Genomic DNA, 13,856 nt, shown 5'->3' with positions numbered 1-13,856 from the left:
TTGCCACCTCACTTACCGAGGTGTAAAAGATTGGGTCTGGTAGCTGAGAGTGCAGGGAGAGCAGAAGGAGCGGCTGCCAGAGCCAGAATGGCAGAAGAAGCAATTAGCCACTGGGAGTGGGAATGAGAATGCCAGAGGAAGCAGAAACCAGAATGCAAGCAGGTGACGGATAGGCGGCATTACTTTATACATTCACAGCAGTCCTAGCTGTGTGATGGCTTCTAGGAATAGTAATCGGTTACATGACTGAAGGAGTTTTATGTGTGGGTAGTTTGTAACTTTAAAATAGGGAACATGAAGAATAAGTTGGTAATGTGGATATGGTAAAGTATTGGGAAGGAAGTTGTCCTTGAAGCCTTGTGCGGTGCATCATAGTGTTGGTGGAAGAGGGGAAGAAAGTATTTGGAGACAAGTTTGTGTGAGTTTAGTTATTTTTCTGAAGAATTGTTATAATTGCCTAAAAAAATAGGAAGCAGAGAGATGGGTAAAGGTCTAGAGGAAGGTAGAAAGCGGTGTTCCAAAAGGATCAGTGCTGGAACCACTATTATTCATAACTTACATAGAAAAGAAGAAACTGAATGGAGTAGAAGAGCAGAGGGATCTAGGGATACAGGTGAACAAATCATTAAAAGCAGCAACACAAGTCAACAAAGCATTTCAAACTGCTAACAAAGAACTGGGATGTATTTCTAGGGGCATCAAATTCAAAAGTAGTGAATTTATATTAAACTTGTATAGGAGCCTGGTCATAATACTTGGAGTTAATTGGCACATAATACAGGCAGTTAATTGGCACTAATCCCCTTCCCGCCTCGAGGAGGCAGTTCCCAGCGCGGGTCAGGGTCCTGCCTCCTGGGAAGATGGCATGGAGGTGAGTTGGGGTGGGATGGGTACCCATCCCCAGATTCTGCCATTTTCCCGGCAGTCCTGCCTCCATACCCGCCTCCCCAGGGCTGGCAAAATCATCCCCAACGTTTCAGGTCTGTGACCTTTCATCAGAACTGGAAAATGTTAGAGATGTAACAGATTTTAAGCAGAGGCAGGGAAAGGGGGAGGGGAAGGGGAAGAAAGAACAAAAGGGATAGTCTGTGCTAGGATAGCAGGCAGGAGAGATTAAATGTTGCAAATGGGGATGGCAGAATCATCAATAGCTGCCATCCGAAAAAATGGGGGCAGGGGTTATAGTCTGAAATTGTTGAACTCAATGTTGAGCCCAGAAGGCTGTAAAGTGCCTAATCGAAAGATGAGGTGCTGTTCCTCGACCTTGCGTTGAGCTTCATTGGAACTGTGTAAGAAGCCGAGGTCAGAGTGGAAGTGGAGTGGAGAATTAAAGTGGTTAGAATGTGGAACTCACTACCACAATTGGTGGTTGAGACAGAGGGGGAAAATTCGGTACCTTAGCGCCTCCTATTAGTGGTAATGGGGCGCTGATACAGTAGCGCTGGGGCGAGGCGAATCCAGCACCAGGCGGCAAATCCGGCTCCCCTGTTGCGCCGCCGGTACAAGGTACCGCCAGGGACTTCAATGCCAGGCAGATCGTGACGTCAGTAAGCCCGATCTGCAAAATTGATTGTCACCACCTACCTTAGTGCCTCAACCAAACAGCGACAGGGAGAGCTCGCCTGAAGCAGCAGGAAGTCGGCTCCAGGGACGTTATTTAAAGGGATCATGAGTAATGAGTCGCAGCTGTAGGTTAGTGGAGTTTCCGTGCTTTCTTGTCAGTTTCACATTGTGCAACAATTTAATTTAGTAATTTAAAGGTTATTTTGTATCAGGAGTGTTGTGGGAATTAAAAAGTTGCTACATTTATTCTTAAAAAAATCAAACCACTACACTTGGCTTACATTAATGGGGGCTGTACTAGCAGTGACTAGGCCCTGCAGGATTTATGGTGGAGGGAGTGGAGGCAGCGACAATGAGTGGTACATATGGCCAGAGGGCGGAGGCGGACCATCAGGGCTCTCAACAGGAGGCCTTACCCTCAGAGAGTATTCCAAGAGCACTTCTCCGACCTCCAATTAAGCGAGGAGGTGGTCACAGAACTCTGCCACCTCCTGCAACCAGACCTCGAGCCTCAGATCAGGGCAGTCAAGGTCACCGTCACCCTCAATTTCTTCGCCAGCGGATTCTTCCAGTCTGCAATAGGAAACATAGCTAACATTTCACAGTTTGCTGTCCATCACTGCATCTGGGAGGTCACAGGGGCTCTCTACAGTAAGAGAACGGACGACATTTCCTTCCCCATCACCAGAGAGAAGCGGGATGAGCATGCATGTGGCTTTGCCAGGATAGTGGGATGCCCCATGGTGCAGGGCGCCATTGACTGCACCCACATGGCTTTGCGGGCACCGCATAATAATCCTGACATCTTCCGTAACCTCAAAGGCTACCACTCACTTAATGTGCAGTTGGTGTATGACCATAGACAGCGAATCCTCAATGTGAATGCCCGCTATTCTGGCAGCAGCCATGATGCCTTTATCCTGTACCAGACTGCCAGCACTCTTCCAGCCACCACGTCAAGCTCGCAGCTGGCTGCTCGGAGACTAGGGCTATCCACTCTCCAGCTGGCTCATGACTCCCCTCCGCAACTCCAACACTCCTGCCCAGCACTCATATAATGAGAGCCATGCTGCCACCAGGAATATCATCAAGCACACCATCGGGGTGCTCAAGCAATGGTTCCGCTGCCTTGACCGCTCGGGAGGAGCCCTCCAGCACTTGGCTGAGCTGTTTCGTGGTGGTCTGCTGCATGCTCCACAACTTGGCCATCATGAGGGCCCAGCCCTTGCCACCAGGGATTGCAGGACCACCTCAGGAGGAGGGAGAGGGAGAGAAGGAGGAGGAAGAGGAAGATGAGGAGGACAAAGAGGAGGAACAAGAGTAAGGGAGGAGGCAGCCACTCAATCGGCCTTCCCGAAGGGCAGTCCATGATCGTCTCATCAGACTGTGGTTCCAATAAATTAAACCCCAGATCCCCGTTGCTCACCACATCCCCATCATTCCATCCGTCGCAGGCGATATCACAGCGCAAAGCTGAAATGAGATGCAACACAAAAGAATCCAAACTGAATGAATACATTTATCAATAGTCAGTGAACACATATTTACACCAAAAATATTAACTATTCACCCTTGTGCAATCCCTTAGTGGCTGTTGTCACTGTGCCTTTGCTACTCTAGTGCTCCTACGAAGTGTTGGCCCAGTGGCTGCAGCACAGCTGGTGGAAGGCTGCTGAGTGTCCGTGCGGGACACTTCAGATGGCCTTGCAGGATGCCCTCGACCTGCTCTGGGCCTGAAAGGCCCAGCTGTAAACTGCACCACCTCAGCATGGGCGGCAGCAGTCTGGGCTGGCTGGATGACGGGCAGCAACAAGGGTAATGGCGGAGTGACAGTGGTGGAAGCAGGAATGCTGTCATTGTGAGAGAGGACAACAGGTTCCTGCTCCACTGACCCACTGCTACTCCCTCGGGACAGCATCCCTAGCAATCTGTTGTAGCACAGATTGCTGGCCTGCTGCGACACAGTGAAAGCCCTGGTTGCTGGTGGTAGACCCAGCTATGATGGCAGCAGTCAGAACTTGCGTGGCATCAAGCTGAGACTGCATGAGAGCCGTCTGAGATTGGATGCAATCAAGCATAGATTGCATCACAGCACTAAGACGATGCGTCGCTTCCTCCTGTGCTACAGTGGAACCTGCCAGATCACCCATCACACGTGGCATGAGGTCTGGGTCTGCACGGTCTCTGGGAGTCTACCATCCTTTGCAGACTGGAAATGATGGGCACCATGGTGTGCGCAGAGCCCTGTACCATGTTGGAGGCAGACTCCTCCATGCTCCTTACCATTGCCGAGAGGCTCTCGGACACCCTTGCCATTGCAACTATCATCTCTGTGTGCATGCCCATCATCCTTGTTCTAAACACCTCCCCATTAAGGTCCTCAACTGAGTCCTGTGCAGTAGAACTCACGCGTGAACTCGCCTTCCAGGGAGTTGGCCCCTGAGCTATTCTTTCCCCCTGGCCTTGCTGCAGCCCACTCATCCCCGGTGCCTCACCCTGTGCAGATCCCGCTACTATACTAGCCTCTAAAGAACGTGTAGTGCCAGTATCTGAGCTGGTGCCTGCGGGTGAGACATGCAGTGATGCGGTGTGTTCTTCCTCCTCCTCCTCCTCTTCTCCCGTCTCGCTCTCTACGGTACCATAGAAACATAGAAGATAGGAGCAGGAGTAGGCCATTTGAGCCTGCTCCGCCATTCAATGCGATCATGGCTGATCATCCAATTTCAGTACCCGGTCCCTGCCTTCTCACAGAATCACAGAATCACAGAAACCCCACAGTGCAGATAGAGGCCATTTCGGCCCATCGAGCCTGCACCGACACATATCCCACCCAATCCCCATAACCCCTACACCAACACATATCCCACCCTATCCCTGTAAACCCAAGTATTTAATCCCCCTAACACTAAGGGTCAATTTATCATGGCCAATCAACCTAACCCGCACATCTTTGGACTGTGGGAGGAAACCGGAGCACCCGGAGGAAACCCACGCAAACACGGGGAGAATGTGCAAACTCCACACAGACAGTCACCCGAGGCCGGATTCGAACCCGGGTCCCTGGCGCTGTGAGGCAACAGTGCTAACCACTATGCCACCGTGCTGCCCCCCCTACCCCTGGATCCCTTTAGCCTTAAGAAATATATCCAACTCCTTCTTGAATATATTTACTGAATTGGCTTCTACTGCCTTCTGTGGTAGAGAATTCCACAGGTTCACCACTCTCTGGGTGAAGAAATTCCTCCTAATTTCTGTCCTAAATGGCCTACCCCTTATCCTTAGACTGTGACCCCTGGTTCTGGACTCCCCAACCATCGGGAACATCATTCCTGCATCTAGACTGTCCAGTCCTGTCAGAATTTTATAAGTTTCAATGAGATCCCCTCTCATTCTTCTAAACTCCAGCGAGTACAAGCCCATTCGACCCAATCTCTCCTCATACGTCATTCCTGCCATCCCAGGTATCAGCCTGGTGAATCTTCGCTGAACTCCTTCCATGGCAAGAACATCCTTCCTCAGATAAGGCGACCAAAACTGCACACAATACTCAAGATGTGGTCTCACCAAGGCCCTGTACAACTGCAGCAAGACATCCTTGTTCTTGTACTCAAACCCTCTCGCTACGAAGGCCAACATACCATTTGCCGCCTTAACCGCCTGCTGCACCTGCATGCTTACCTTCAGCGACTGGTGCACAAGGACACCCAGGTCTCGTTGCACTTCTCCTTCTCCACATCTATTGCCATTCAGATAATAATCTGCCTTCCTGTTTCCCATGTGCCTTAACTTTACACGCTAATCTCTTATGCGGGACCCTCAGGGGCAGGCTGCTCAGGTGCTTGCTGATGATCTGAAAGCATAAAGGCACAAGAGTCGGGTTAAGTTGAAGGGAGGGGGGCAAGAAGGAAGAAATGCATGCATACATCATGATTAGCTGGAAAGTGCGAAACGCGTGAGGGTGGAGTGGGATGTGAGAAGGAGTCGGGATGAACATACCATTGTTGTCCCCAAGGGGGATCCCCCAAGGGGGATCAATGTCACCGGTGGCAACAGCGCCCACCACCTGGTGCCCAATAATCTGCAGCACTCTATTCTCCAGCGCAGACAGTGGTTCAGTGTCGGCTTGTCCCCTGCCTGTGTGCTCCTGCTCCCTCCTGTTGTGTGCCACCATGGCCTGCAAGAGAAAGGAAAGTGTGTGAGTGAGTGAGTGTGGAGTGTGTTTGGGTGATGTGCCTGCCATAGTTAAATAGCTGTCATTGTGTGCAAGTTGTGAGATGTGGATGTGAGTGTTGGTAGGTAGAGATTGTTGGTGGGTGAGTGCTGGGGGTGTGGTGCTTTGGGCAGTGTGTGAAGACTGTGGTTCAGATGGTGGTATGTAGCATTTGTTGAAGCATTGACTCACTGCATTTATATCGATTAAACATCATTTTTCACTCTGTGGACCGCTCTCCTAGCACATCTAAAAACATTTTGCATTTGATTGTACTCTTCTACTGCTTTAAACCTTGCACAGATTTTGGTGTCATCTGCAAACTTATTGACCATACTCCCAAAACCACTGTTCAGGTCATTAATAAACACAGTGGCCGGAATTCTCCTTACCGAGTCAGGTCGGGTGCATGCGGGTCGCGTGCCAGATCAGAACTACATTGTTCTGATCATCCCGCTCCTCAGAGCGACTTTCAGTTAATGATGCCTATTAAGGCAGACCTGTGCGTTTCCTGGCCCTATTAAATGGTGCGGGTCTGATGACATCATCAATGATTCATTTCCAGCGGGGATGTTTAAAGCAGCCTTGGCCACATCACATTAGAAGGTTCATCTAGGAGTGTGCTGGGAGGATACTGCACGATCTGTTTATTGCTCAGACTTGAAAACATGGCTTCACAAAGACAGAGGCTGCACCCAGGTTCTCGGATGACTCCCTACATATTCTTGTGGAAGGAATTGGAGCGGTCCGTTTCCCTGCTGATGGCCGGAAGAGACCTCCCCGGGAGATGAGAAGAGCCTGGCTTCAAATAGCTGAGGAGGTGAATAGCAGGGATGTGGTGAGGAGTTCCTGGATGCAGTGCCGGAAGCACTGCAATGATCTCATGAGATCAGGAAGGTGAGTACAAAGCCACACTTGCCTTCATCCTGCTATGCCTGTCACCACATCCCCATCACTCTGCCTTCCCAAGCCTACTCCTTCCTCACACCAACATACCTTGCACGTCCACCCATCCCTCTCTATCGACATACTCACATCCCCATCTGATTAACCATCCCTCACACTCACCCTCATCCTAGTGCTATCATACCAACTAACAATACACAAGTAGGCCATTTGGCATTGGCACTTTGACATTGGCACCACACTTCCCTCATAGTCACCCTCTAAAGATGTGACCCACACATTCCTTACACTCATGCCACTCAGACTTCTCTTCTTTCCCTCCTTGCAGGAGAAACAAACGCACACCGAAAGGGAGAGAATGGGAGGTGGACCACCATCCTTCGCCACTTTGACTCCAGCAGAGGATGTCACCCTGGAGGTGGCAAGAGTTGCAGAGCTGCTGGCGGTGGGAGATGGAGAGAGGGGTCCTCTTGGCAACCTGGTGACAGAATTACATCTCATACAACCACATGGTATACAGCCATCACTCATATGGGGACTGATGTCAGCAGCCAGTGAATGTTCATTATGTGCATAATGGTATCGTTACCCGTTCTTAATATAACATTTCTAAATCATCTCTTTACTCTCCCACAGGTCCATCAAGAGCCCCCCCTCCACTGTCCAGCCGGAGGAGGAAGATGACTCCTCAGAGGAGCCTCCAGCCTCTGTGGGTGCACCGTCACCAGACCTAAGCGCACCCATCACCAGCACACCTTGGTGGATCCTATGCGAGATACAGTAGTGTTGTCACCTGGTGTCTCATAAGTCACAAGTGAGCAAGAGGAGATGATGGAGACAGGGACAGCATGGAGACTCCTCACCGGCGGGCACAGAACACTCCCAGCTCTGCTGAGCTGCAGTCAGATGCTCAGTCTCAGGGATATCAAGAAAGAGGTTGATCCTGGAGGTGCAGGAAGAAGTGCAGGAGGCTCTGACAGGTTTTGCGGCCGCGATGTCTGCAAATGTGCAGAGAATGGAGGAGCCCATATCCAACATGAGCACCACCATGTCACAGGCGATGGGGACGGTATGCTCTTCTATGGAAAGGATGACCACCTGCATGGAGCAGCTAATACACCATTCACATGAGCACATGCTATCTAGGAAAAACAGATGGCAGAGGCTCAAAGACCTCCTCTCTAGGAGGGATGTAAACGTAGACTTGAGTCGTCATGGCCCCACTGCTGTGCATCAAGGTGCTCTCCGGCTCCTTGCTAGCAGGGAAGTGTGGGTGGCCCATGAGAGGGATGATGGTGAGAGGGTGCATGCAAGAGGGGGCTCCTCTCAAAGTGCTCACACTTCTCCCCCATTCCCCCCACCTCAGTCAGAGCCTCAGATGCCTCCTCGGATCGCGATGGCCGAGTCTGCCCCTGCACAGTCGCAGGAGCAGCAGACTTTGGCAGGGCCATCACAGGCTCCAAAACCCAGAGGACGTCTGCCAAAAGTGACTACATAGTCGCAGCAGGGAAGTGAGCAGGCTTCCTCTACCTCTGCTGAAGCCACAGGGGTTGCACCTCGTAGAAGCACGCATAAATGAAAAATGACATAGAAATAGATGCACAAGGGTAAGCATATGGATGTTTTAATAACTGTTTGTGCTAAGCTTCTATTAATCTAATGTCACAGATAAAATGATTATTTTCACCACTTTCACCATTTTCGCTGGCCATTTTTGTATGCTACTTTGGAAGTGGCTTAGTGAGTTGCAGTGAATGGTGAGACATAACGTTGGCTCCAGCAATGGGGGTCAGTGTGAAAGGAATGGCTTGGTCATTATAGGGATCCTTTATGGTGTTGATGAGGGGGCGGGAGGTCAACCTGACAACATGTGTCAGCAATATGGTTGTAATGCAGGAAGTTAAGTAAATCTGGTCATGATGAGGCCATCCCTGGTCTCCCGGGCAGCAATGTGCTCAGGTGCTGCTGGCATCTGGATCTCAGGTTCGTCCTACTCCTCCTCTTCGCTTCCAGCTGATGCACCTCCTCCTCGTCCTCCTCCTCCTCTGAAGAGGCTGTATGCTCTGTGCCTTGCTTCTCATGCAACACCAATCCTCGTTGGTGCGCTGTGTTGTGCAGGGCATAGCAGATGACGATGATTCTGGATACCCTGCTGCTGTTCACCTCTAGATCTGTCAAGGCATCTGAAGCGCATCTTCAGCATGCCTATTGTTTGCTCTATGACACATCTGGTGGACATGTGGCTCTTTATAGCGCTCCTGGGCCTCTGTACATTGCGTCCTCAAAGGCGTCATGAGCCACGTCTTCAGTGGATAGCTCTTGTCTCCAAGCAGCCAACCAGTAGGTCTGTTTGTAGGTGCGAAGAGCTGAGGGAGAGTGGACTGGCGCAGGACAAAAGAGTCAAGACAGTTGCCAGGGAATCTGCCGCACACATGCATGATGATCTTTTATGGTTGCAGACGAGCTGCACATTGAGGGAGTGGAAGCCCTTGCAGTTCACAAACACTCCTGGGTGATGAGGGGGTGCCCTGATGGCCACGTGTGCAGTCAATGATGCCCTGCACCCGTGGGAAGCCAGCCAGAGCGGCAAAGCCGAGCGTCTGCTTAGTATCACTGGCTTCATCAGTGGCAAAGTTCACATAATTAACTGACTTGTCAAACATGACATCGGTGAGATGTGTGATGCATCTGTGGACAGCCGACTGCGAGATGCCGCAAACGTCTGCTGCAGATCTCTGGAAAGAGCCTGAGGCGAAGAAGTTGCGGGCGCTGGTGACTTTTACAGCCACTGGTAAGGCGTGTCCACCAGGTCCTCTGCGCTCCAGCTCTTGCTCCAGCAAGCTGCAAATGTCTGCAACGTCCTGGCGTGACAGCCTGAGCCTCCTTTGGCACTGCTGCTCAGTCATGTTGAGGAAGCTCATCCTCTGCCTGTATACCCTATGTTGGGGGTATCACCTCTGGCACGGTGCAGCCCTGCGCTGATGCCCTCTGTCCTGTGAAGCATCAGGTCATTGAGAAGGTTGTTGGTGTTGTTGTTGCTGCTGCTGCTGGTGTGCCTGCTGCTGCTGGTGTTGGGGCTCATCCTGGTCCAATTCTGAGGACCAAGGTGAGACAGTATAAATGGCACCCATGCCGATGGAATAGATGGCAGGTGAGGTCAATGGTGAGAGAGGTAATGAGGCAAAACTGGATGTAAACTTTGGTGGAAACACTTGCAGCCTGCCAATTCTGTTCTGAAAATGCAGTGAGGAGCAGCTTGTGGCTGAGGAAAGTGATCATCTGTCTAGGATAATCCTGGAGAGCAAAGATAACCGCAGGCTTCATTTCTACCAACCTTAAAACCCTTTACCCTATCTCCGTCACCCACATTTCCAAAGGCAATTACAAGGAGCTCACAGACTTTTTTGTCATTAAGATTGCGATCATCCATTCTGCTGCACCCTCCCTTCCCCTTGCCCACCAAGTAAAATCTCCTCTGAGTTGCTCCCCTGGCTCACCTCATGCCCTCTCCAAATTAATCTTGTCCATGAGACCCAATTCCTGCTCCCTTCACCCCATTCCTGTGAAACTGTTGGCCACTTAACTTCCCTTCCTGGTCCCCATGTTAGATGACATTGTAAATGGTTCCTCTCCTTAGGTAATGTCTCCCTCCCTTTCAACGCCACCATCATCACCTCTCTTAAAAAAAAAACAACCCTCAACTCCTCTGTCCTTGCAAACGATCATCCCATCTCCAATGTCACTTTCCTCTCAAGTCCTTGAACGTGTTGTCACCTCCCAAATCTTTCCCTCAACCCCATGTTTGAATGTCTGCAATCAGGTATCTGCCCTGCCACAGCACACAAATGACATCTTCTGTGACTGTCATGCATTACCCCTCCTTGTCCTTCTTGACCTCTGTGTAGGCTTTGACAGGATGACCAGATAATACCCCTCCAATGGCTCTTCTCTGTTGTCCAACTCAGTGGGATTGCCCTGACTTTGTTTGACTCTTCCCTATCCAATCATAGCCAATGCATCTCCAGTAAAGGCATCTACTGCCCCCACACTACCACCTCTGGAGTTCTCCAAGAATCTATCCTTGGCCCCCTTCTTTTTCTCATCCAGATGCTGCCCTTTGGCGCCATAATCTGAAGACATGGGGTCAAGATTCAAATGTATGCCGACAACAGCCAATTCTACCACTTTGCCACTACTTGACCACTGTGCTGTCTCTGTGTTGTCAGATTGCTTGCCCAACATCCAGTCCTGGATCAGCCACAATTTCCTCCAGTTAAACATTGAGAAGAATGAAGCTTCAGCTCCCACCACAAGCTCTGTACCCTTGCCACGAATTCCATCTCTCTCCCCGGCCATTGTCTTGGGTTGAACATGACTATTCATAACTTCAGTGTCTTATTTGACCCCAGGCTGAGCTTCCGACCTCATATTCAAGGGATAATTACTAGTCCTAGCCCCTTTAGGGCTACCTCAGATCAGGCGAATTCCCCAGACGTTCACTTTCAACTAAAGTTTGAGGTAGCCAAATCCTAAAGACGCTTAACTGCATCTAAAGGTCTGGACCATCTCTCCCTAAAGGAAAGGAACAACCTGAAGATGTTACCATCCTCCAGATAGCACTTTTAATAAGTTTAGCTAGACTGTAACCTTCCGGATATTATGAGGGTCCGGATAACTCCCCCAGAATTCTGCAACTCCTCACCAAAGAGCGTAGAGAGATTGAGTTCACGAGTTTGATACAGAAGTACCATGTGAGACAATTCTAAAAATATATAGATTTATTAAAGAACCGACATGTAATTTACAGTTGTTGATTCAATAGCAACATTAACAGTTCCAAAACACAAAGCTTACAATTCTATTATCAGAGATCCTTATTCTCAAATCTTAACTTCTCTACAATTTTACAGTTCTTAGTCTTATTCCAGGATATCACCAAAATCAAAGACAGTAGCGTTGATCCCCGAGGTACAAAGATTTGTAGACTTACAGAGCCTGCCTCTGAAACCGAGAATCACTTTGCCCCTTTACAGCGAATCTATCACCCCATTTGAAAGTTCAATATTTATATCCTTTCTCAGTGGTATTTCCTTTGATGTTTTCTGCTGATGTAAGCTAATTATCTCTAGTCATTTTTCTGCTGACCCCCTGCTATTCTTAGTCAGTTCAGCTGGTAGCATTAAGAATTATGTCTCTACCATAGGTGTTCGAAGCTTATCATTAAAAACGGTGTAACAGCAGGTGCATCTATTTGATGTCATCTCTACCAAGGTCTTCTGCTTGTGTCTTTTTACGACATGTAAATTAAAACACCTCAACCAGGGTGATCTATGCAATTCTCAGTTATCTCAGCTGGTTGCAACACAGAATTGTGTCTTCTGTGTTTCATTTGATGTCATTTTTACGAAGGCATATGTTAATTTTATGTGTTTCTTTCCGAAGTGTAATTTAGAACACCTTAACAGGGTGTACCATTGTGTTCTTTCCAAAGCTTCAGACTTCAGGAGCCTCCAACCTCCTGTTTCAATAAGGTTATTGATTCAGTGTCAACAACTTATCTTCTCCCAATAGCCCGAATGCCGTTAACAATACAGCTTTTCATAGCCAGGTTTCTAGATTTCCAGACCCAGTTTGTCATGTTTTAATAAGGCTAGAATTCTTTCATAGAATGGTGTCTTTTTCTGAATATGGCTTATTCCTTAACACCCCCCTCTTGACCAAAAAATGAACTCGAGCATCTAGACATAGTTTGGTCAATGTTACTAATAAGGTTACAATAGCACATTCATTTCACGAGATTCTCAAGAGCCTAATCATGTGCTACATGAAAGTTCCTTTTAAGTCATCCTAGGACAATGTTTTGCCTTATTTTAAATTGAACACAATTTAAAAGGATGATAGGTACATTGTCATGCAATTAGCGAAACAACATGTACTTAGAATGTCCAATCGGCAGATGTACATTCCGTAGAGGTGAGTTATTCATACGAGTCAAGGAGACGTCATTTGGAACTAGCTGAAGCTTGACACGCTGTTCCTTTGATCCAGCATGTGGACAGATTCTTGTTTTCGTAAAGCCTTGCCAGGCACTCAGTTGATTCCTCCTTCATCTGCTGTGTTTCCCTCCTTCGTTGAAGTAACTCGTTGATCTTTCCTTGTTTCGGTTGTGGCTTTTCGCGAATCCAATTCCTGAGGTTTTGCCAAGCATCGTGTGGAGGAGTCTGACTGACCGTCGTCAGTAATTCGATCGCACCCATTTCCTGTGTCGTGCTCCAAGCTGGGTCTTGAAAGACAGTGTACGACTGCACCTTGTATTGTTCCTTCATTTTGGTATCCCACAGGGCATCTTTTGAGATTGTCTATGGAGACAGTTTTAAGAATATGCTTGCCATTCAGCTGATTAATATGTATTTTAACTGTTCTTTCGTTAATAACAGTATGTATTTGAACAGGTTTTTTCCACTTCGGTCTTAAACCAGGTTTCTGCTCGAACTTCTTTTCCTGTACCCATTCTCCTGCTAGTGGTTGCCATGCTTTGTTTGTCAATTTTTTCTGCCTATTTGCCTCCCTTATCCTCTGATCAATTTGCTGAAGCTCCTCTGTCACTTTTTAAAAATCTAACTGTCGCTGTCAGGTCAAGGACTCAGAGTGTAGAGGCAATAAAAGAACTATGGGTAAGCGGTGTATGCATCTCAACCCCATACGTCAGATAATATGGAGTTTTAGGGGACACTGTCCTTGATGCAGATGCGGGCACATTATTAAGTGATAGCTGCACCTCCGTAATGATGGTGGTCCACTTATTTCCCCTAATTCTCAACAGTTTGACCAAATAGCTTTTTTACTTCCTGGTTTTTAAGTTCCACCAGCCCCGCTGATTGCGGATGACGTGGCATACTGTGCTTTAACCCAATCCCCCTTTGTTCGCAGTAGTCCTTGAAGACCTTGGAGACAAAGGTTCCACCTTGATCGGAGTGTAAGATTTTGGGTGCACCAGCTACAGTAATTATGTCAGTAATAGCATTGGCGAGTGCGTTTTCTGAAACAGTTTTGGTGGGGACCAGCCAGCAGAAGGAAGTGCATCCATCTACACAAACGAGAACATGTCTGTATCCCAAAGACGGGGGAAGTGGTCCAGTAAAGTCAATAAAGAATTTTCCCATTGGCTCATCAGCTT

At 48.7% G+C, this 13,856-nt stretch overlaps 1 protein-coding gene across 7 annotated transcripts in view; it reads left to right on the top strand.

Annotated features, from left to right (window-relative positions):
* LOC147111196 (inter-alpha-trypsin inhibitor heavy chain H3-like) overlaps nucleotides 1–13,856 on the top strand; it is a 137,013-nt gene that overhangs the window by 78,530 nt on the left and 44,627 nt on the right. The window lies entirely within an intron of this gene.

Source organism: Somniosus microcephalus, chromosome 11 (genome assembly GCF_052327205.1).
Source record: "Somniosus microcephalus isolate GS21.2 chromosome 11, FLI_Smic_1.0, whole genome shotgun sequence".
Classification (NCBI taxonomy): domain Eukaryota; kingdom Metazoa; phylum Chordata; class Chondrichthyes; order Squaliformes; family Somniosidae; genus Somniosus; species Somniosus microcephalus.
This window is presented reverse-complemented; position numbering and strand designations above follow the sequence as displayed.